Raw genomic sequence first — 22,580 nt, 5'->3', positions numbered from 1 at the left:
TTTCCTGAGGATTCTAGGTACAAAGTGTATCTCCAACATCACTATAAGGATCCCTGTAATTGTAAACAGAAAACAAACTGCCTTTTACCCAAATAGTCATGGGAACTTCCACTCCTCAGTGCTTGGAACCAAGAGTACAAAGCTGTACATTTGTTCTCTTAATAAAAGACTCATCAATTTATAAAAGGATTTTTTAAGTGCCATTTTATTAATAACAAAATTCTGACTGCAGAGAAAAACAATATTCTGGTATTTACACTTGTGGTTATGATATACTATTAAAATAATTTATTTTCTTCCAATTTATATTTCATTTTCATGTTCCTTAGTTAAGCATGTAACTGAATTTAAAATGGATTCCACACAAATATATATATATATATATATATATATATATATATATATATATATATATATATATATATATATATATATATATATATATATATATATATATACACACACACATACACACACACACACACAGAAGTACTCACTGGAGGTTCCAAATAAAAATATTTTCATTGCAATTATAAATTAAATTCATTCCTCTATGTACATACCATCATTAAAAAATAGGTTCTTTTTCTGCTTATGATGATAAATTGTTCCACACTGTAGGAAAAAAATTAAATAAGCTCTACTTCAATTTCTGAAAATCATTGGGAAAAAAAGCACAGTACAACTCCTTAAAATTCTTCCCTCAAATACCACATCTGTACAAATTTTCCAAGGGATTTTGCAAGCATTTCCTGGAATTATAATGTAAAAATATTCTGTCAGTTTTCACATCTTCCTTACGGCTTTTTTCTAAGCACTGGTTTAAAATGTTCAAAGATGAATACTTAAGTTCATATTATTTCATCCATGAGCATAATTATATCAATATTATACCATACACATTTTTCTGTGACAGAGTGCTTTCTATAATTTATCAGCTGTTTTTCCCCAAATGATCAAATGCAGGGAAATAAATGTCACTTTACCCCACCCCGTCGACTGTTTTTTGGCCCAGTAAAAGATCAGTTCTTTGACACCTAAGCTGAAATTACATCCATTCATACCCCCATCAGTGTCCTCTTCCCTTTTAAGTATTCTTGACCCTACTACCCTCACCAGTTCAGTCATTTTCCAGTCATCTCTGACTCTTTGTGACCCCATTTGGGGTTTTCTTGGTAAAGATACTGGACCAGTTTGCCATTTCCTTCTCCAGTTCATTTTACATATGAGGAACAAACAGGGTTACATGACGTGCCCAGGATCACAAATGTAAGTGTCTGAGGCCAGATTTGCCAGGCCCAGCACTCTATCCACTGAGCCACCTGGCTGCCCTCACCACCTCTCAGTGAACTGCTCTTACTGAACTCTTTAACCTCTTTCTTTAAGCAGTCTTCACCAGCGTTGTCAAACAGATAAACTAAACCTTAAAGGAAGATACCAACAAGCTGCATACTGACTTAGAAAACCACACTTGTTTATATATTTCTTTTTTGATTGATACTTTAAACACATTAAAATCAGATAGGAACTAAATTTAATTTGGTTCAGGCTGCACTCAAGAGTGTTTGAGGCCCTTGTCTGATATAAATTGTCACTTCAAAAGAGCAGCTATCTCTGACTTCTTAATGATTTCTACCCTAAACAGTCCAACATTCTTGTATACAAATACAAGAAAACAAAATGGCCCCTACTCTCCTGAAGCTCACATTCTAATAAGAGAAGAAAAAATATAGAGAAGAGGGAAGGAGGACCCTCACATGAATAAGGCAGTCGGTAGGAAGGTGAAGAAGAGTCCAAAGAAAATGAGCTGAGCTGAGGGTGAAGCAAACATCAGGGCTTGGGCTTCTTTAAAAAAAAAAAAAAAGGCAATCTTTAGCAGGGATTCACCAATCAGTGAGCAGGTCTAGGGTGGAAGGCATTATTGCCAGGTGAGCAAGGCATCTGGGAGGTGGAACGGTGTGGAGAATGAGATGAGTTGGTGTCTTTTTGCTCCTAATTCTCTGCTCTGTGGACCCAAGACCCACTCTCTCATTCCTTCTCAAACTCAACTCCTTGTCTACTAGAGCTGATAGAGTACCTACCAGTTAAAACTGGTCTTTCCTTACCAGAGCAGCCCTGTTGCCATTGATGCCCTGAGGTACCTTACATATTCCATGTCAAAAGCTTACTTTACAATTTTATCTACACTCGATTTTTCCCCAACTGGCCAATATACAATATACAACATACAATTTGGTGCCAGTATCCATATCCCCATGTCTGTTTCCCCATAAAGAAAGATTCTAAGGAGGAAGAACACTATTTTGAAGGAAAATGTATTAAACCTGGATTTCAACAACTCAGATTTTAACAAAGAAATATGAAAATTGTATATTTTGTTTAGGATAATCAAAAAGAAAGAGCTATTAGCCGCAAAGATGTATGTGTGTATATGTATATATACACACACACACATATATATACACATATATACATACATGCACACATATACTATGTATGTATAGGTATGTGTATATATATGTATGTATGTATGTACGTATGTATGTATGTATGTATAAAACTAGGACACCAGTTTAATCCTATTGAGTCAAATGGTTCTGTAAAAAATGCAGAATCACTTCCTCAGAAGTACCTTCATAATCTCAGTTTTCTTATCTATATAGCTAAGAAATTTTAGGAAAATTCAAAGTTCTTTGTGAATTCTTGTCTAAGCATTATGTTCAAATTAGAAATATTTCAGGACAATTTGCACCATCTAAGTAAAGCCTAATCAGTTTATCCAGCTATTAGGACCGTGGAGCATGCTGACATCTCATAAAACAGGAAAAAATATTAAGGCTCCCAATCAATGGTTTATTCTAAAACATGATAAACAAGATTGCTTCCAGAGGTCTTTCTTGTATTTTACATTTTCAGGCGTCCTTCTTAAACTCAACAGCTTTTTAAAAAACTTTTTTTTTAATCCACAGAATTTGCAACCAACAGAAATTTATGTAGTTTCTTCAGAATATAATTATCAGTGAGATGCACTCATTAGAATGAAAGCTACACGGGCAGAGAGCATGGGTTTATTTTTTTTTGGTTTGGGGTTTGTTTGGTTTTTTTTACTTTCTTTGTATCCCTGGTGGTTAGCCTAGTGCCTAGCACCTAGTAAGGGTTTAATTTTTGTTAACTGAATGACTGATTACAGAGAAGGCTGGCCTCAGAGTCAGGATGACCTGGGTTTAAGTCCCTCTTCTGATATATGTATGTGAGACCCTGGGAAAGTCATTTAATCTCTCATTGCTGCCTGGCAACAAAGACAATAAACTGTAGAAATTACACATAAACAAGCATGCACACACTTACACACATGCTGGCTCTAGACCCAGGTCAGACCTCGATTCAAGCCCTACCTCTAATAGCTTCTGGATGAGTGACCCTAGGCAAGTCCCTTAACCTTTTAGAGCTCTAGTAACTCTAATAATGTTGTAGAGTAAGTTGTAGAGAAGTGTAGAGCTGCTTTGGGAAAAGTCCTTCACCAGGAGCTTACTTATATTCAATCATGTCTGACTCTTCATGACCCATGAACTATACAGTCCATGGGGTTTTCTCGGCAAAGATAATGGAGTGGTTTGCCATTTCCTTTTCTAATTGATTAAGGCAAACAAAGGTTAACTGACTTGCCCAGGGTGACACAGCTAGTGTCTGAGGTTTACCATGAATTCAGGTCTTCCTGACTCCAGGCCCCGTACTCTATTCGGTGAGCCACTTACCTGTGGCCTAAAGAACTTCCTATACCAATAAAACGTGAGGTCCAGCCCCTAGACCTAAACATAAAAATATCACCTAAGCAGCCATTTTGCTGCAGAATGGTTCCATATCTTCAGAGGTCCAGTTCTTCAGGAGATGTCTTTTATTCTTTGTTTAACAATTGATACAAGGTAAGTTCTTTCTTGGGACAGATAGGTGGCTCAGTGGATAGACTGCTGGGCCTGGAAGCAGGAAAACTCAACTTCCTGAGTTCAAATCCAGACTTAGACACTTCCTATTTGACCCTGGGCAAGTCACTTAACCCTGTTATCTCAGTTTCCCCATCTGCAAAATAAGCTGGAGAAGGAAACGGCAAACCACTGCAGTATCTTTAAAAAACAACAACAACAACAACAACAAAACAAATGGGGTTTACGAAGTCAGATAAAACTGAAATGACTGAACAAGCTCTGAATATTTTCCCTCTAAATGACTAGATGACAATATATACAATTTGTAATTGGACAATAAAATAAAAAGATATTACTTTTAGGCATCAAATACTTACTTTGAGAAATCAATGGTTCTACCACTTCCCAACTTTTTTAAACCTTTGCAGATTCTTATCCCCGTTGTCTAACAAATCTTCCATGGAGGTTTTACTTAACACATCGGAGGCCTCCATGCTGTTTTATTGTCAGGACAGATACTGATGAACCTCTCACTCACTACATGACCAGCCCTCGTCCTTTTCCAATAGTACACAGGATCACAGTGGGAAGGGACCTAAGAACCTACCTCATCAAACTTGAGGAAACTGAGGTCAAGAGAAGTTAAATGACTTGCCCAAGATCACATGGATACTATTAAAGAGCAGAACCAGGATCTGGATCCAGGTCCAGGACCGATTATAAACCCAGCACTCTTTCTGCCGCCTATGACCATCCCCCCACTGATATCCCCTTGATAATGTCTTTTAGACCACTTTTTGCACAGAAATCATCACTAGTACTGTACTACAGACCACTTGTGTAGACCCTGCATCTTTCTATTATTATCCATGAGGTTGTCTTTTCAAATTTTCCGAAATCATGGTACTCCACGATGCATAGTTATGTGACATCAACAGGAGAGAACTGATGTTACAGAAATGAACTTCTACATATGTGGGCAGTTTGGGATGATAGAATGCACAGCACTGTTTTCAAAAACAAGTTCACTCTCCATATTCTCAATTTGAATCCAAATCACGATCCATCTGTAATGTTTATCAGGTATGCACATAAGGCTATACTGATTCAACTGGATACCAAACAAACCGTGTCATAATCTGGGCAATATGAGTGTTACATCCACATTGTTTTTGCAAGATGAATAATTAAGATCATCTCCTTCACATTACTATTGCTTCCCTAAAGAGACTTTGTAGGCTTGAAACAATTGTGATTTAAAAAAAAAAACATTTATAAAGAGCTTATTTCAGCCACGTACTATGCTAAGTACTTTACATATATGATCTCATCTGACCTTCACAACAGCCTTAGGAGGAATAATATTATTATTCCCATTTTACAGCTGACAAAACTGAGGCAAACAGCAGTCGAGTGACTTTTATAGGACCACAACTCGTAAGTGTCTGAGATTAAATCTGAATTCAAATTTCTCTGGCTCTATCTACTGCACTACCTACCTACCCTCTAAAATACATGTTTTGCCCTAAAAAACAGAAATAACACATGTACAAGTTAACCCTGAAGGAGAAGGCACTAGTGACTGAGGGGAAAAAAGTTGGGGGTCAAGAAAAAGGAACCAGGAATGGCCACATACGGAAGGTGGCACTTTTAAGAGCTTAAAGGAAACCAGGAATTACAAGAGGTAGCAAGAGCATGTAAATTCATTGAAGGCATGTCAAAAAAAACAGAGATAGAAGATACAATGTCACATATGAGGAACAGTAAGGCCAGTTTTACTGGGCCATAAACTGTGGGATGGGGAGAAATTTGTAGAAGGCTGGAAAGACAGGGTAGGACAAGGCTGTGAAGAATTTGAAAAGAAGAATCTATTCGTTCCTAGAGGTAATAAATTTACCTTATAAATCTTTTGTTTCAGAAATGATGAACTTGAGATTATTATGGGACATCCATCTGGGAACCCGTTGGTTACTATGGGAAGTCCATATGGAAATCCATAAATTCCCATGGAATTCATTCATACTTTGGATATGTATAGTGTATTGTTCTATGGGAACAGAAAATATACCTTTTGTTGAATACAATGCTCTTACCAAAACTAGCTTGTATAAAAAAAACAATCCCTTCCACAACTAATTGTGGATTTCAGTGTAGAGTACTGAACTTGGACTCAGGAGAGACTTGAATTTAAATCTTGCTTGTGACACTAGTTGTATAACCACAGCTTTCTAAGTATCAATTTCCTCATCTTTGAAATGGGTATAATCAAATCTGTAGTTATTACTTCCAGAGGTGTTGTAAGGATCATAAGGTCACAGATTTAGAGATAGAAGAGATCAGCTAGTCCAGCCTCCTTATTTTACAGATAAGGAGCTGCTGCTGAGGGAAATTAAGTCACTTGCCTAGAATCACTCAGCTAGTTAGTATTTTTGGAAGGATTTGAACCTAGTTCTCCCTGATTCCAAGTCCAAGTCCTATCCCCTCAGCCATGAAGATGAGATCATGCATTTATTTTAAGGACCTCGTAAGCCCTGAAGAGCTATATGTATCAATTAAAAGAATAATGATGATAAGGATGTTTCAAACGGTTGAGAGAAAAGGCAATAGTAAAGAGGCATGGGACCCCCAACATCCAGGGAAAGCTGGGGACAGGGTTTAGGGCAGAGAACAAAAGCTATTTTGAGGAAAAGGGAATCCAATTTCGTGGTTCATTGCTAAAGAGATACAATCATTTTCTTAGCTTTCCCAGGATCACACATTGTGTTCTACATTTTAAGAGAACTCTTGATTAGGCAGAACTTCAGTAAACTTGAACCAGTAATTAAGTTAGAAGGACTCACTGAACTGTGTTGCCTGGCAAATTCTCCTGAGATACACATTAAAAACCAAACTTTTTTTGGTCGCCATACTGCTGACACATTGTAATGAATATATTTACATTTTCATTTCAATATGATGGCATTTAGGAAACAAATTTCATCTGCTGGCTCAGGTGGGAAATTTTGTATGTTATAAATTGTAATATGCTTTGCATTTTTCAAATAAGGTGTTTATTTATATAACATTTACCTAGAATTGGTCTAATTTGAAGGGTGTTTTTAATATAAAAATGAAATGGATAGACTGTTACACTGAATACAGATATTGTTATCCATATTTACCTGTTCACTTTGAATTTAACAATTTAAAGCTACATTGGGAAGTTTAAGAAATAGTTTAAGTGCTCTATATTCAATCTTTGTATTTAAAAAAACTCTTTATAATATGTCATCTCTCTCTTCTTCCCACTCTTTGAAATCAAAACTTAAAAAAAATTTCCCAAGCCCCTACTCCTGTCTTCATCTAACAAGAGGATTCTTTTTATTTCATATTTATTTCCTACCATTGGACTCTCAGGTTTGTTTACAGATCCATCCCACTCCACTTGCCTTGTGCTTTTCTCTTCATGATGGTTTGTTTTATTGTAATTGAAAAAAATTCTCCTTATTCAAACCTCTTCTTAAATTGTATGTCTTCTGTGAAGTCTATCACTATAAGGCCCCTGAAGACCAGCTCTACATTCCAGCCACATTGGCCTGCTTGCTATTCCTTGAAAGGCAGTCAATCCCCGACTTCTTTGCCTTGGTACACGCTGGGCCCTCTGCCTAAAATGCTTTCATCTCTAACTCCTTAGCTTCCTTCAAAGCTGCAGTACAGTTACCACCTCATAAACAAAGCTCTTCCTTTCCTCAAATTATCTTGTACATGTTTAACTAATTACTTGTGGGCTCCCCCAGCATAATTAAGTTCCTCTGGGGGCAGGTACTTTGTGTTTGTTCTTTCCTTTCCATTTTTGTCTTTGTATTCCCAGCACCTAGCACACTGCCTTGAACAAATAGGTGCTTAATAAATGTTTGTTCAATTTAATATATCTAGAGGTCATAAGTGGAGGAAATGAAGGAAATTATCTCTGAGATTCTTTGCAATGCTAGCTGTACAATCATAGAAAGAATTCCTCTGTTTTCATTTCTTTAAGTCCTATTTCTTCATCATGTGGATGAGGAGGATTTAAAAAGTGAAATGACTTGGACCCAAGGGTAGTAAAATAACAAGTCTAGAATTTAAACCCAGCCCTTCTAACTAAAAAGCCAGTGTCCTTTCCACTATACCATGCTTCTAGAGATTCTATGATTCTATGATTCCATACTTAGAGGAGAGCCCCCAGGCCTTAATTTAGAGCCTATGTACTCTTATTTAAAATACTTTCCAGCTAACAGCAAACTAGATGATACATATTAGAAAATACTTGAAGGCCCTCCTAAAAGTAGGTGGATTCATAACAGTAAGAAGTGACACAACAGATTATTAGGAAAAAAAGACAGAGAATTATTAGGGAAAAAAAGACAAAAAAAATTCAAAAAAGTACAGCCACCAGGGCCACTAGAAATAGAAATATCCCTACAAAACTGTCAAATGTCAGTCTCATATTCAACAGCACAATGAATTCATATTTCCAATAATGCTAATGTCATCAATGAGGTTAAATTATATCCAGTATAAGTAATTTAGAGAGGAGAAATATATTATACATTTCCCAAAATTTTTTTCTCAAAAATGGTTATAATTTTTAAAAGCAAAGATTCAGTCTTTAAAAGCATAAACTTCTCAAATTTCACACTAGTGACTTTCTTTTATACTTCATTTCCAAAGAGTAACAGGCAACTCAGATGACCTTATATCAGAGATCAGTGTTCTAATGACTATATAGGTTGTGCTCCTGCTTTGACAGATGTGTTAAGGATAGCTGAAAAAAAATAACAATTGGGTTTTTGAGTAAGATGGATTAATTAAAATGTTGACCTGAAATATTTAGCAAGAGACTCTTCTCTTAGCTGCCTGAGGAAAGAAAGCAACTTATTATATGAAAATTCTGCACAATTGTCCATGCACTCGGATTGTCATAGTAAAATGAAATCTCTTTTTTTCAATCATCTTTCCTGAGCTGCAGTCCCCCAATCACCTGCCTGAGATTTTGATCTGTAGGTCCTGACAGTAAACTCAAACCCAAGTTTATAACTAAAAGCATTCCCTGCCCCACCTCTCTCCTGCCCCCTGCCAAACCAGGTCCTCCTCCCAGATTTTCCATTTTAGTTAAGATCACCTTTTTTCCTGTCACTTCAATTTATCTTCAATACCTCCCTTTCTACTAACTCCGACACAATCATTCACTGAGTCCTGTCAACTCTGCTTTTGTTGAAAAGCCTTTCAAATGTACCCCTTCCTTTCTATTCCTACTGCAATGATACTGTCTCTCTTTAGAACATGAGGTCAAATGTCAAAAAACCTCCTAACTGGTTTGTTTCCTGGTCTCCAATCTTTCCCCTTCCACTCTACCCTGCATATGGGTGACAAATTCTTCTTCTTCAAACACTGATCTGCTCATGTCACTCCCACTTTTAATATACTTCAATCGTTATATTTTTTTAAATCCTTCAATAGATATTTTTTTCTACAGAATTGAGTCAAAACTTCTTAGGTTGATATTCAGGGCCCTTTATATATGTTCTCATCTTACTGTGCCAATGATAATCCCCTCTGTTCTCTTATTCATATGCTATGTACACTCAGTCCAAATTGAAGTGCTCATCAATTCCACTTGAAGACTAACTTTATGTCCCATCCCTACTGGCCCTTTAGCTGTTCTTGAAAGGCATTTCATCCCCCACCTCTATGCCTTTGTATACTCTCTGCCTAAAATGTATTCAACTCTAATTCCTTGGCTGCCTTCAGGCTCCATTTTAGTTACCACCTCATGCACAAAGCTATTACTGTTACCCAGGAAAGGGATATTCTTCCCTTCCCTGAGTATCTTGTACATGTTTAACTAATTAAGACCTTGTACTTTCCCACACCCATGGCTTTTCTTGTGCCATCCCCTCCTACTCGAATGCCATTATTCATTATTTCCATCCATCAAAATCCTACCCAACCTTCAAGGTCAACCTCAAATGCTACATTCTTCATGAGTCACCATATATGACAATGATTTCTCCTTCCTCCTCTAAATTTATATTTGCAAACCCTCTTACCACATTTATTGAGACACCTATTGGCCCTGAGCAGTATTTATCCCACCCATCTGTCCCATAACAGAGTGTAAGCTCCTTTGAGATCAATAAAAAGACATTTATTAAGTGCCTACTATGTGCCAGGCATTGGGTTAAGTGCTGGGGATACAAAAAGAGGAAAAAAAACAGTCCTTGACCTCATGCAAATAAATATATACACTATACCAATCAACCAATCAACATTTACTTAGTGTTTATTGTCCTAAGCACTAGGGACATAAAAAGTTTCAAAAGAAGGTCCTCAAGGACCTTACAATCTAATGAGGGAGACAATATGCAAACATATTCAAATAAACTTTATATGGGATAAATAGTTAATAATTAACAGAGGGAAGTCACTAGAAATAAGAAGGGTTGGGAAAGCCTTCCTGTAAAATGAGATTTTAGATGAGACTTAAAGGAGGCCAGGGAAGTCAATAGGCAGAGCTGAGGAAGGAGAGCATTCCAGGCATGGGCAACAACCAGGGAAAATGTCCAGACGTCTCCTCCAGGGGTTCATAAACTTTTTTTTTTTTTTAGTGAGACAATTGGGGTTAAGTGACTTGCCCAGGGTCACATAGCTAGTAAGTGTTAAGTGTCTGAGGTCACATTTGAACTCAGGTACTCCTGACTCCAGGGCCGGTGCTCTATCCACTGCGCCATCTAGCTGCCCGGTTCATAAACTTTTGTGTGTCATGGACCTGTTTGGAACTTTAGTGAAGCCTGTGAAATGAAGCTTCACAGTCTCATATGAAATGCTCTTCTGAAGTCTAATATGTATGTGTGAGGAAATGATCTTTTTCATGCATGTTGAATTTCAGAATTAACATATGTGCATGTGTGCACATGTACGCGTACACGCACGCGCACACACACACACACACACACTTAAAGAGCATGGAAGGTTGGGGGTCGCTAGGTGTCGCAGTGGATAGAGCACCAGCCCTGGATTCAGGAGGACCTGAGTTCAAATCTGGCCTCAGACACTTAATACTTACTAGCTGTGTGACCCTGGGCAAGTCACTTAACCCTCATTGCCCTGCCCAGAAAAAAAAAAAAAAGCATGGAAGGTACAGTGTTAGCTCTCCCCTACTCCAGAGATCATGGGTCATTAATTCAGTGACATAATGAACACAAAATAAGAACCATCAAAAATACAACCTGGGTTCAAGTGGTGAGTGACATAGTAGTTAGCATAAGCAAAACACATGGCAAACCTTAACATGCTATATAAATGCTAGTTGTTGTTGTTGTATTACTATTATTGTTGTTGTTGTTATTACTGCCTCTGACATTTACTATCCATGTAACCTTACTATCTTTGGGCCTCGGGTTCCCCATCTATAAAATGATAGGATTAGACTATAGAGTCTCCTAGGGCCCTCCCAATTCTAAATCCACAGTCCTATAATATTATGACATGCTTTCCCTAAGACCCCCAAAATGAATTTGTAGTTGGTTCCATTACTTGTGCCATGACTGTTATATAAATGTTAGCCATCAGTTATAGAGGCAGCTAGCTAAGAAGGACACTGAACCTGGAGTCAGGAGGACACCATTTCAAATCCAGCCTCAGAAACTTAACAGCTGTGTGACCTGGGGTAAGCTTTAGCTGATGCCTGATTCAGTGTCCCTATCTGTAAAATGAGGGTAATAATAATAGCCTCTGTCTGCCACGGCTGTTATAAAGTGCTTTGCAAGTTTTAAAATGTTACAAGTTATCATTGTCATCATCATCATTATTAACCATGACCCCCACACCCCAGAAAATATACATCCCTGGGTCTAATCACACACAGTCACACGTAGGCTTAATATAGTACAAGTGAATAGAAATGCTTCTATTGCTCACAGAGTACCCAGTATCTTCAAGCATCCTCTGCCTCAAAGGAGTGTTTCTTTTTTGGTATCTGCTAATAGCTACATCAGCGGCTCTAACTCTACATGCCATAAAAATGATTCAATTTCACAACAAGTATATTGCCTAAACATAAGCCATTTACACTTCAAAAAGTAAGTGAAGTAAGTGAAGGGCAAAAGTGTTATGTCAGATTTTATCTCACAAATATTATTCTTACTAACCAAGCAGAAATGATAGCTTGTCTCTTCCCAATAGGATAGGCTAGTTTATGGGAAGTCCTTATATTTCCACAACTCGGTAGACAATTTTCTCATATCATCTACATCAAAGTTCATATCTCTACTGTGTTACTAGTCAATGAACTATCCATGGTACAGGGCACAGTAAAAGAAAGCTATCAGTGGTTTTTTTTTTTTCACATGTGGATTTTTAAAACAAAAAGGATTTACTGTGAAGGACCAAAATAGACCCCACAAAACAAGTGACAGGGATAAATGGGTACCACATGGTACTGTAGATAGGCAGCCAGCTTTGGAGTTAGGAAGTCCTGCTTGAGTTCAAGGCTTGTACCTGACACACATTAGCTGTGTGGTCAAGGGAAGTCACTCACAGGGGAAGGTACCAAATGCCCCAGACAACCCTCTAAAACAGTAGATTACTGATAAGTTGCTACTCTGAATTTATGAATGGAGTTTCCACAAGTGGGAATTCTTCCACACTGATAAAGCACAGGTCTGAGGCAAAATAACAATGATAGTACCATAAATAAGATAGTAAACATATAGAATAGAATTTTTTTTAAAAAAACTTTCCTTGGTCTTTATTCTCCCTGGTTTGTTTTACTCCCTCCTCCTGCTTGTTATCTCTCCTACTGGCTCCCAGTACAATATTCTCTCCTGGTTCTTCTCCTACCTCTCTGACCATTCCTGTTCAATCACCTTCCCTGATTCATTATCCCCTCTCTTATGGTTTGGTCCTTCTTTCTCTCATTTTTAGTGACCTCATCAGATCCCATGAGGTTCAAATTGTCATCTCTAGACAAATGACTTCCCAAATCATAAATCCAACTCAATTTTCTTTCTTAATTCCAACCCTAGACTCTTTTAAGAAATCTTATTAACAACTCTAACAACACATCCAAGATGCCAATGATCACCCCATCCCCTTCCACACCACTAAAATCAGTGCACTGCTGCCCTATTTCTACTGAAGTCATTATCATCTTTCTTAGTCATTCTTGACTTTCCCTCTCCCTTATATTAGCCCAAGCAGTTGCTAAATCTAGTCAATTCTCTCTATGTTGCCTCTTTTAATCATTCTTTCCTCTCTATTCACATAATCCAGAAGCATTTATTAAACACTGTGCTAAGAGCTGGGGAAACAAAGGTAAAAAGAGTCCTTCACCGTCTTCAAGTACTTGAAGGAATGCCACATGGCTGAGAGATCTAATTGGCTCTGTTTGGTCCTTTTTGGCAAAAGGAGGCACAATCAATGGAAGATGCAAACAGTAAAATTTACAAAATTTAGAAGAATTAAGGAAAATCTTAACAATTAGAACATTCCAAATCTGGGATGGAGTTCTTTGGAAGGAAGAGGGTTCCCACTCATTAGACATCTTCGAACAAAGGATGGATAAGCACTTCTTTAAAATGTTAATTAGAGGATTCTTGTTCAAGTGTTGTGAGACTAGAGGGTCTACTACAACTCTGAGATTCTATGAAATGTAATTAGAGTAGAATCCTTCCCAGAAAAGGTACTCATCATAAAACAAGAGATACCTGATTTTAGCCTGAGTGAATCTTGGAAGTCAACCAGGAGCAATCAGGCAGGCTAACAACCATCTAAAGTTATACACTTATAACCAGTTGTAGAGTAAGTGCCAACCATGGCAGTTTGGAAAATGAATTCAACCCCTTCCTTGCCTTTTACTATCATATTCCTTTGCAAACCATCTTTGGCCTGAGATTTGACTTAAAGAAGTACCTTATGACATAATGTACCAGAGGTAATAGGATTCTAGGATGATTAAAAAAGGACTGAAAAATCTTACTATATATCACTTCAAGTCGAGCGAAAAGATGGAAAAAACAGGATTCATTTGGCAACAATGTAATAAGTGCTCTCAGCTCCAAAACACACAAATTCATGGATGTTACCCTCTAATTTCCTTCTGCAACCAAAAAGCAAGTAACCATTCTCCTTTTACAAGGTCATTCTAACTAGAAACCTTATTGTTTTTATAGCACATAAAAATGCCAACTTTATAAGTGTATAGATTCTAAGTCTATATCATTTATCATGCATTATTACTATTACTTATTTACCTATCCAGAAGAAAACTTCTAACTTGAATGATTGTGACGTGGTTTGTTGTGATTTAATCATATCTGATACTGTGTGACCCTCATTTGGGGTTTTCTTGGAAAAGATACTAGATTGGTTTGCCCTTTCCTTCTCCAGCTCATTTTATAGATGAGCAAACTGAGGCAGATAGGATTGAGTGACTTGCCCAGGCTCACAGAGTGAGTTAGTGTCTGAGCTCACATTTGAACTGAGGTCCCCCTGACTCCAGGCCTGGCGCTCTATCCACTGTGCCACCTATCTGCCCATGGTGATGGTTATGTATTTGTTTTTTAAATGCTAATTGCGTAATTCAAAATGTTAAATATCAACCAAGTCCCACCACTGGGATTCTAGAAGCAGCAGCCACTTTGACCTAGTTCATGTAGAAAATCTTAATACTTAAATTTTAAAGCTACAAATTTCTTGACTAAAAAGACTATAATCCTTCTCTCTTCTTTATTTTACTCTCCCTTCTTGAGTTTAAAGCAGAATGTTACTAAGGGCATATCAGGCACCAAAGACTAACCTGCTGAATATATTCAAATGTACTATTTGCCTTCAAATAAAGGAGAGGTTGTCTCTGAAGCACATGAACAGCTGGCACCAAGCTATGAGGCCAGTATTTATTTTTTGTTTATTTGTTTGCAGGGTAATGAGGGTTAAGTGACTTGCCCAGGGTCACACCACAGCTAGTAAATATCAAGTGTCTGAGGCCGGATTTGAATTCAAGTCCTCCTGAATCCAGGGCTGCTGCTTTATCCACTGCACCACCTAGCTGCCCCTACGAGGACAGTATTAAGAGTAGAATGTATATGTATATATACTCATACCCTTATGTTGGCAAGTCAAGTGTGTCAATGTCTCTCATTATCATTTTGTGGAAATAATACAGAAATGTACCTAATAATGATATGAATAATAGCTAGTATTTACATGGCACGTGAAGGTTTGCAAAAGCATTCTACAAATATTATCTCATTTGATTTTCACAACAATCCTGGAAGGTAAGTGCTATTATTGTCTCCATTTTACAGATGAGGTAACTGAGGCAGGCAGCAGTTCAGAGACTTGAATGGTTAATAAGTTTCTAAGATTTGATCTCCAGTTTCTGTGTCACCCAGCTGCCTCTATCAGTACAGTTTAACAGCTACAGCCAAAGAGGCATTTTTCTGACAGAATGTCTGAAGAATGCCCAGGGACCTCTTCAATTCAAGTCACTGATGAAAATGTTGAATGAAAACATGAAAGATATGCTTATCGAATCTGTACAATACAAAACACTGGAAGAGAGATAGGACACGTCATACAGGCTAGACACTAGGATGAAATCTAACATAGACACATGTAAAATACTATGTTTCGGTTAAAAAATAAAAACAAAACCATCAACTGTACAGGCAGAAGACAGATGAAACCTAACTTTTCGCCAAAGCAGCACAGGATTTTGTAATGATTGGAGTGACTCCACCTGCTGGATAGTTACTGGAGGAAAACTCCGACAGGAGGAGAAGGCATTTGAGGGCAAGCCATGCAGCTTTTCTTTGGCGTCAGGAAGTGACATTTGCTCATGGGTACTGTCAATCAAGGCTACCAGCCAATTTAGCTTGGAGCTGTGTGTGCACGAGTGGATGGGATGTTCCCAGTTCCACAGGAGGCTTGTGGGATGAAGGAGGTATGGTTCTCTCTCTTTTGCCAGGACTCTCATGGAGGGCAGAAAAGAAGAATTTTAGCTCCCCGAGATAGATAGCTGAATCTAGGCCTTTTTCTCTCTCTCTTCACCAAATTCTTATTCTCCTTAATAAATGCTTAAAAGTCTAACTCTTGCTAAAGCATATAATTTATTGGCGACCACTCAGATATTTTAGACAGACTAGCTAGAATTTTAGCCCTTTACAGATTACAATTTAGAAACAGAAGAGACCTAAGAGATAAGGAGACTAAGACCCAGAAGTATTAAAAAATTTACTCAAGGATAGAAAGTCAAGATTCAGGATTCAAAATCATTGTATCTTTCAATGTGCCACAGTTGATATGTGCACTATAACAAAAGGTCTTCATTAGGCATAGGGGTCATGTGAGCCAACAGTATCATATGGCTGCTAAAAAAAAATAATCTTAGGCAACATTTATAGAAACAAAGCACTCAGATCACAGAGATAATAATTTCATTCTACTATTCATTTATCAGAGGTCTGGAGCATTGAACTGAATTCAAGATAGGAACTGACAAAACAGAATGAGTCTTTTTATTGTCTGGTACATAGTAAATTTTTATTAAATACTTACTGAATCTAGAAGCTGGTGATTAAGGTCTGGAAACTAAATCAGAAAATAAAAACTAAAGAAATCAGAGATTCTTAAGCCTGAAAAACAAGATAAAAGGAAACACAAAAACTATTTATACATATATGAAGGGTTATTAAATGAAAGAATATATATGTTTTGTATTCCTCCAAAGCTAAGGAGTTAAAAGAGAGGTCTCACCCAAATGTAAGAAAATACCTTCTAAAAGTGAAAGCTATCAATCAGTCAGTCTATCAACAATCACTGATTATGCACCTACCAATTATTTATCAGCTACTGTTGTAAGTTTTAGTGATATCTCTTCACTTAAGGAGCTTAGAAGCTGGGGGGGGGGAGATAGCTAGGTGGTACAATGGATAAAGCACTATCCCTTGATTTAGGAGGACCTGAGTTCAAATCTAGCCTCAGACACTTGACACTTACTAGCTGTGTGACCCTGGGCAAGTCACTTAACCCTTATAGCCCTGAGAAGAAGAAGAAGGAGGAGGAGGAGGAAGAAGCAGCAGCAGCTATCAGTGAAGACCACATGTACATATATAACCATGAACCAACAAATCAAATAAATAATTAAATAAATATAAGGTGTATACTGGGGAGGGTGGGAGGTGAGGAGGAAGACCAAAGAAATGGTGTTGTCAGATAAGGGTTCTTGAAGTAGGTAGGAGTATATCCACTACATAGTCTCCAAGGTACCTTCCAAACCTAATAGTTAATGATTCTTACATAAGGAATAAAAGAAGAGAAACAGTGTTGACCTATAGAGTCAATACCATATAGGCCCTGAACAACAGCAACTTGAACTTGACTTGAGAGATAGACAAAAGCTTCAATTCACTAGAAATAAGGTATATCAAAAGACTGAAAAAAAGAACATTCTAGCATTATGGGAAAATCTATTATGCCATCAAGGAAAAGGGTATATGAAGCAGACATAGAATACACTCAAAATTAAATCCATTTGTTTCAGCATCTGTTTAGTGACTATCAAGAATAACTCTTTCTGATGGATTTTACTAACAAAAAAGGTAATAAAATTCATTCAATGGGAAGTTAATGCACAAATACACCTCATTTTCCTGGAAAACCACTGAAAACATCTGGTGTTAATGCATCAAAAACCACAAAAGACTGATTTTGTGTATTAAGTCACATAATTTTACCACTGGAAATATTATAATTTCTGTGTGATTCCAATCAATTATCAATTTGTTTCACAAACAAGAATCTCCATATTTCTGAGGTTATAAAAACATACATTTACATTGCTTTTTAAAATGCTTTAGAATTTTAAACCTTTTAAAAATCATTTAACTATAAAAATGCTAATATAGAAAGTTTGGGGGGAAATGCTACAGACTGAATACCATTACAAACACAGGAAATTGATTCTCTAGATAGCTTATAAAGTTAATGAGAAATTACTTAAGGCAAGAGAAACAATTAGACTATTAACAGTCAAGACAAACTAAACACTGTCATTCAACATAATGAAACTCACTTAGAAAGAGGTAAAAATTAAGAAATGAATATGAAAATAAAAATCAAATAAGACCTAAGCAAAACTATAACATCCAAAGTGAAGCAAGACTATATTACAGCCCTTTTAAGGCCAGAGCAAATTTGTTGACAGGTTAATAACAAATAATATTTAGTCAATGAAAACATCACTAAAAGAAGGACAAACTCTGACCAACTGGAAAACTAATAATGTTTCTGGAAGACAGATAATGAAAGACACTTCCCTCCTAACAGCAGAAAAATGTGGGACTACTACGAGAGAAAGATGTATACATTATCAGAAACCCTCACTGAAACAGAGTGCTTTTGGTAAACTCTCTTTGCTAGAAAGGAGAATTTCATTTGGGAGGGTCTAGGAAACAGGTAATATTTTCAGAAATAACTGATACAAAAATAAAAAACAAAAAACAAAAACCATAGACACGATGTCACTAAACTATGAGTCAAAGACCTGGGGCTCAAAATCCTATCTGTGGGGCAGCTAGGTGTTGCAGTGGATAAAGCACCAGCCCTGGATTCAGGAGGACCTGATTTCAAATCCGGCCTTAGACACTTGACACTTACTAGCTGTGTGACCCTGGGCAAGTCACTTAACCCCCATTGCCAAGCCAAAAAAAAAAAATCCTAGCTGTGTGACATTAGGCAAATCACTTAAGCTCTTTGGGTCTTCAGTTCTCACATCTGCAAAATGAAGAGATTGAACTAGATGACCTTTTAAGGTAACTTCTAATTCTGAATCTTTTTATGAACTTGGTTTGGGGGGAAAACCCTCACAATTATGGCTAACAATGGAATGAGCTGCCAAGGAATAAGCTCTACCTCACCAGATGTAATCAAACAAGGGATGGTTAAACTAGTTTTCAGAGATGCTACAAAAGGGACTGCTTTCTTGGAGGGGAAGTTGAACTAGATAACCTCAGTGGTCCTTTCCCTGGGTGATTATCTCTATGTTATCCCATATATGTCTATTTTTATACACAGTTTTCTCACCTATGAGATTGTGAGGTCCCTGAGGGCAGGGACTATTTTTGCTTATGTATTTCCAGTACTTAATATGGTGCCTGATACATAAACATCTACACCTAATAATGTTTGTTGACTTGTTTACTTTAGTTATAACTTCATAGAGAGCTGTTACTTTTAAGGGAGCATATTCCAACCCCTTATTTTATATCCATCCCCAAATTTTACAGATGAGGAAACTGAACCCCCGAAAAATTAAGTGAATTTTCCCAGAGGCAAGAAACTAATAAAGTTGCTTATTCAAGTGAAACTACATCTTGTCAATTCTAGCTCCTCAACAGCTCTCGTATCTTTCCTCTTCTCTCCAGTCATGTAGCTATCAACCTGGTTCACACTCATTACCTACTGTTTGGTCTGTTATAACACCTTTATATTTGCTTGCCTCATCTTCTCCATCCTCCATATAGCTGCCAAATTGATATTCCTAAAGCTATGATGTGGCCTGGTCTTCTCAAGAAGCTCCAGCGGCTCCCTACTGCCAAAAATACCAACTCCTCTGTGTTCATAATATGGCTCATTACATGGTAACTCCTTTCAAGAACTTTACATTGCTGTCCAATTGGCCTATTTTCAGCTCCATGTCCAATACCTTCCATCTCCTGCTTCCATGCTTTTGCATAGGCTATCCCTCAAGCCTGGAATGCCCTCTCTCCTCACCTGCACTTCTAGGAATCCCTACCTCATGTCAAGGCTCTGATAAAGCACCAACTCTTAGAAAAATCCTTCCTTTTTTTGATTCTCCTAGTTATTAATCCCCTCCCCCCTTCAATAATTTCTTAGTTGTTTTTGTTGGGTTGGTTTTTTGTTTTTGCTTTTATTTTGTGGGGCAATGAGGGTTAAGTGACTTGCCCATGGTCACACAGCTAGTGTCAAGTGTCTGAGGCTGGATTTGAACTCAGGTCCTCCTGAATCCAGGGCTGGTGCTTTAACCACTGTGCCACCTAGCTGCCCTCTCTTGGTTGTTTTTGAACATGTAAATATTTGTCCATAAAAATTATATAATACACATACCTTTATAGAGGAAAAAGACTTGTTTCCATCTCGCATTTTTAATCTCAGTACCCAATGACCTAACACAGGGATTGGCACATTTAATAAATATCTATTAAATGTATTTTGATTGATTGATTGATTGATTGATTGATTGGACATTGCCTAGCTGCAGCCAAAGGGCACATGCTAACTAGAACTAGTCATAAAATTTAATCTCTCAACTGTCATTAAGATCTTGCTCTCACAGCTCCCAAGTGTGCTTCAAATATAAAGTCAAAGAGTTTTGGAGTGATACATCTGCCAAAGGAATACGACATCACAAAAACTGGTTATCACAAGATGCTAGGGTTTAAAAGGAGGTAGGTAACATATCATCTTGGTCAAGCCCCTTACTTTACAAATGCAGAAATAGCCCCAGAGAGATAAAGATTTTTCCCCACAACCACAGAGGTACTAAATTTAAGGTCAAGTATTCTAACAGTCTAAATTAAATTGGTATCTGATTTTAATATACAGTTTGTTATTATCATCAAATAATCTGTCTATAAACATCAAATACAAAGAGATATTAAATAAAATTCAGTAGAACACAAAAGAAACAGCAGAAACATAGTACAATTTCATCAGATCATCTGTTAGAGACAAATGTATTAAAAATAACTGGGGCTGTTATGTGGCACAATAGACAGAACAGGAAGACTGATCTCCCTAAGTTCGAATTTGACCTCAGATATTTACCAGCTGTGTGACCCCAGACCTGAAGGAAATGGTGAACCACTCTAGTATCTTTGCCAACAAAACTCCAAGTGGGGTCACAAAGAGTCAGACACACCTGCAATACCTGAACAACAAATAAAATATTGGAGTGTGGGGTTGGGGTAGGGGAAGGTTCCTGGACGTATACCTTAATAAGGTCCAAAAAAAATGAAAGGTCCTCTATATAGCAAAATATTCTCATCAGCACTTCTGTGGTGACAACCAGAATGAAGTGAGTCCTCATCAACTGGGAAATGACTGAACCAATGTTGTCTATAGACATAATGGGATATTTTTATACTATAAGAAATAATGAGTATGAGGAATTCAGAAAAATATGTGAAGACTTATAAAAACCAATGCAGCATAAAGCAAAAGCAGGAATAATATATAAAATTAATGCAGTAATGTAAATGAAAAGAACCATACAACAAAGCCAAACACATTATAATTAGAATGACCTATCTTGGCCTTTTTCTTTGGAGAGGTGGAGAGTTCACTGAGGACAGATGGGAAAGGACAAAAATAAATGATGTAAACACAAAAGGAAACAAGAAATAAAACCTTTAATAAAAAGAAAAAAGGAGCAACAAAACTACAGATTGCTGCTTGTTGAGCTTTTAGAAATTTTTCTCCTTTAAAAGAAGAAACAAATGAGGGGAAATGGAAGGGGGCAAGTTGAGAGTTTTACTTTGAGATTTATACTTTATACGAAAATGAAACAAAAATTTGAAATATATGGTTTAAAATATAATAGAAAATCCAGCAAGCAAATACTCTCTTGCTAGTAATAAGATACCAGATGAAAAAAAGAAACAATCATTTTATAAGACATTCACACTGAAAATTGCATATACAAGGGAAATGTCTGATCATTCTAGGACAGCTAACTGTCTCTATTTCTGTATACTTATCAATTTATTTGAGTCAATCTCCATTTGCCGTGGAATCTAAACAAGCCAGAAGTTCAAATACCTAGAAGTCACTTCGGTATGGCACAATAAAAACTGACATTCACATAATGTTGACCCTTTGGGCTAGTGAGGTACCTTATGAACCAAAGTTTAATCATAAAGTTTTAGTGTATAGTTTTAGTGTTAATTAGTACATATTAAATAAGTTTCCCAAACTATATTCTTCTTGGACATATGGTTTCTGTGAGCAAATTTTAATGCTATTTTAATATTAAAATTTAGAAAGAAAATGTTGCATTGTAGTTGTGACCCACAAAATAGCACCTAATAACCAAACCAAATTCCTAGATGTCACATTTCTTTTCTATGAAAATAGGCTTAAATTTCTTGCTCTTAAGCTTCCTCAACCCTCCCATATCAAGGACATACCCCCATTCCTACCAGAACATAATTCTGTCAAAATATTTTAAACACAAAAAATATTTTAATACTCCATTACTTTGAGAAATGCTGCCCAAATTCTATAAAATGTGGTAATGTAGTTATAATATATGAAATTCAGTTACTGAATTTAAAGTCTTTCATAAACTAGCCTCAACTTATCTTTCCCACCTTATTACATTACACTAGTCCAAACTGGCCTTGTCATCTTCATATATGACACTCTATTGTCCATCTCCATTCCTTTGCTCTGGCTGGCTGTCCTTTATGGTCAGAATACCTTCATTTCTCACCTATATCTGCTGAAATCCTTAGTTTCTTCAAGATTCAGCTTAGTTAATGAAGCCTTCCCAAATCCTCCAGTTTTTAGTTATATATCACCATACATATATATGTGTGTGTGTATATATACGTGTAT

The 22,580-nt window shown here is 37.0% G+C and overlaps 1 protein-coding gene across 1 annotated transcript in view; it reads right to left on the bottom strand.

Moving 5' to 3' along the window:
• Positions 1–22,580, bottom strand: part of TPK1 (thiamin pyrophosphokinase 1) — a 516,691-nt gene that overhangs the window by 470,778 nt on the left and 23,333 nt on the right. The gene's annotated exons all lie outside the window — the stretch shown is intronic.

Source organism: Dromiciops gliroides, chromosome 5 (assembly GCF_019393635.1).
Source record: "Dromiciops gliroides isolate mDroGli1 chromosome 5, mDroGli1.pri, whole genome shotgun sequence".
In the NCBI taxonomy this organism is placed as follows: Eukaryota; Metazoa; Chordata; class Mammalia; order Microbiotheria; family Microbiotheriidae; genus Dromiciops; species Dromiciops gliroides.
Note: the sequence above shows the minus strand (reverse complement) of the source record. Positions and strands in the feature narration are given on the sequence as shown.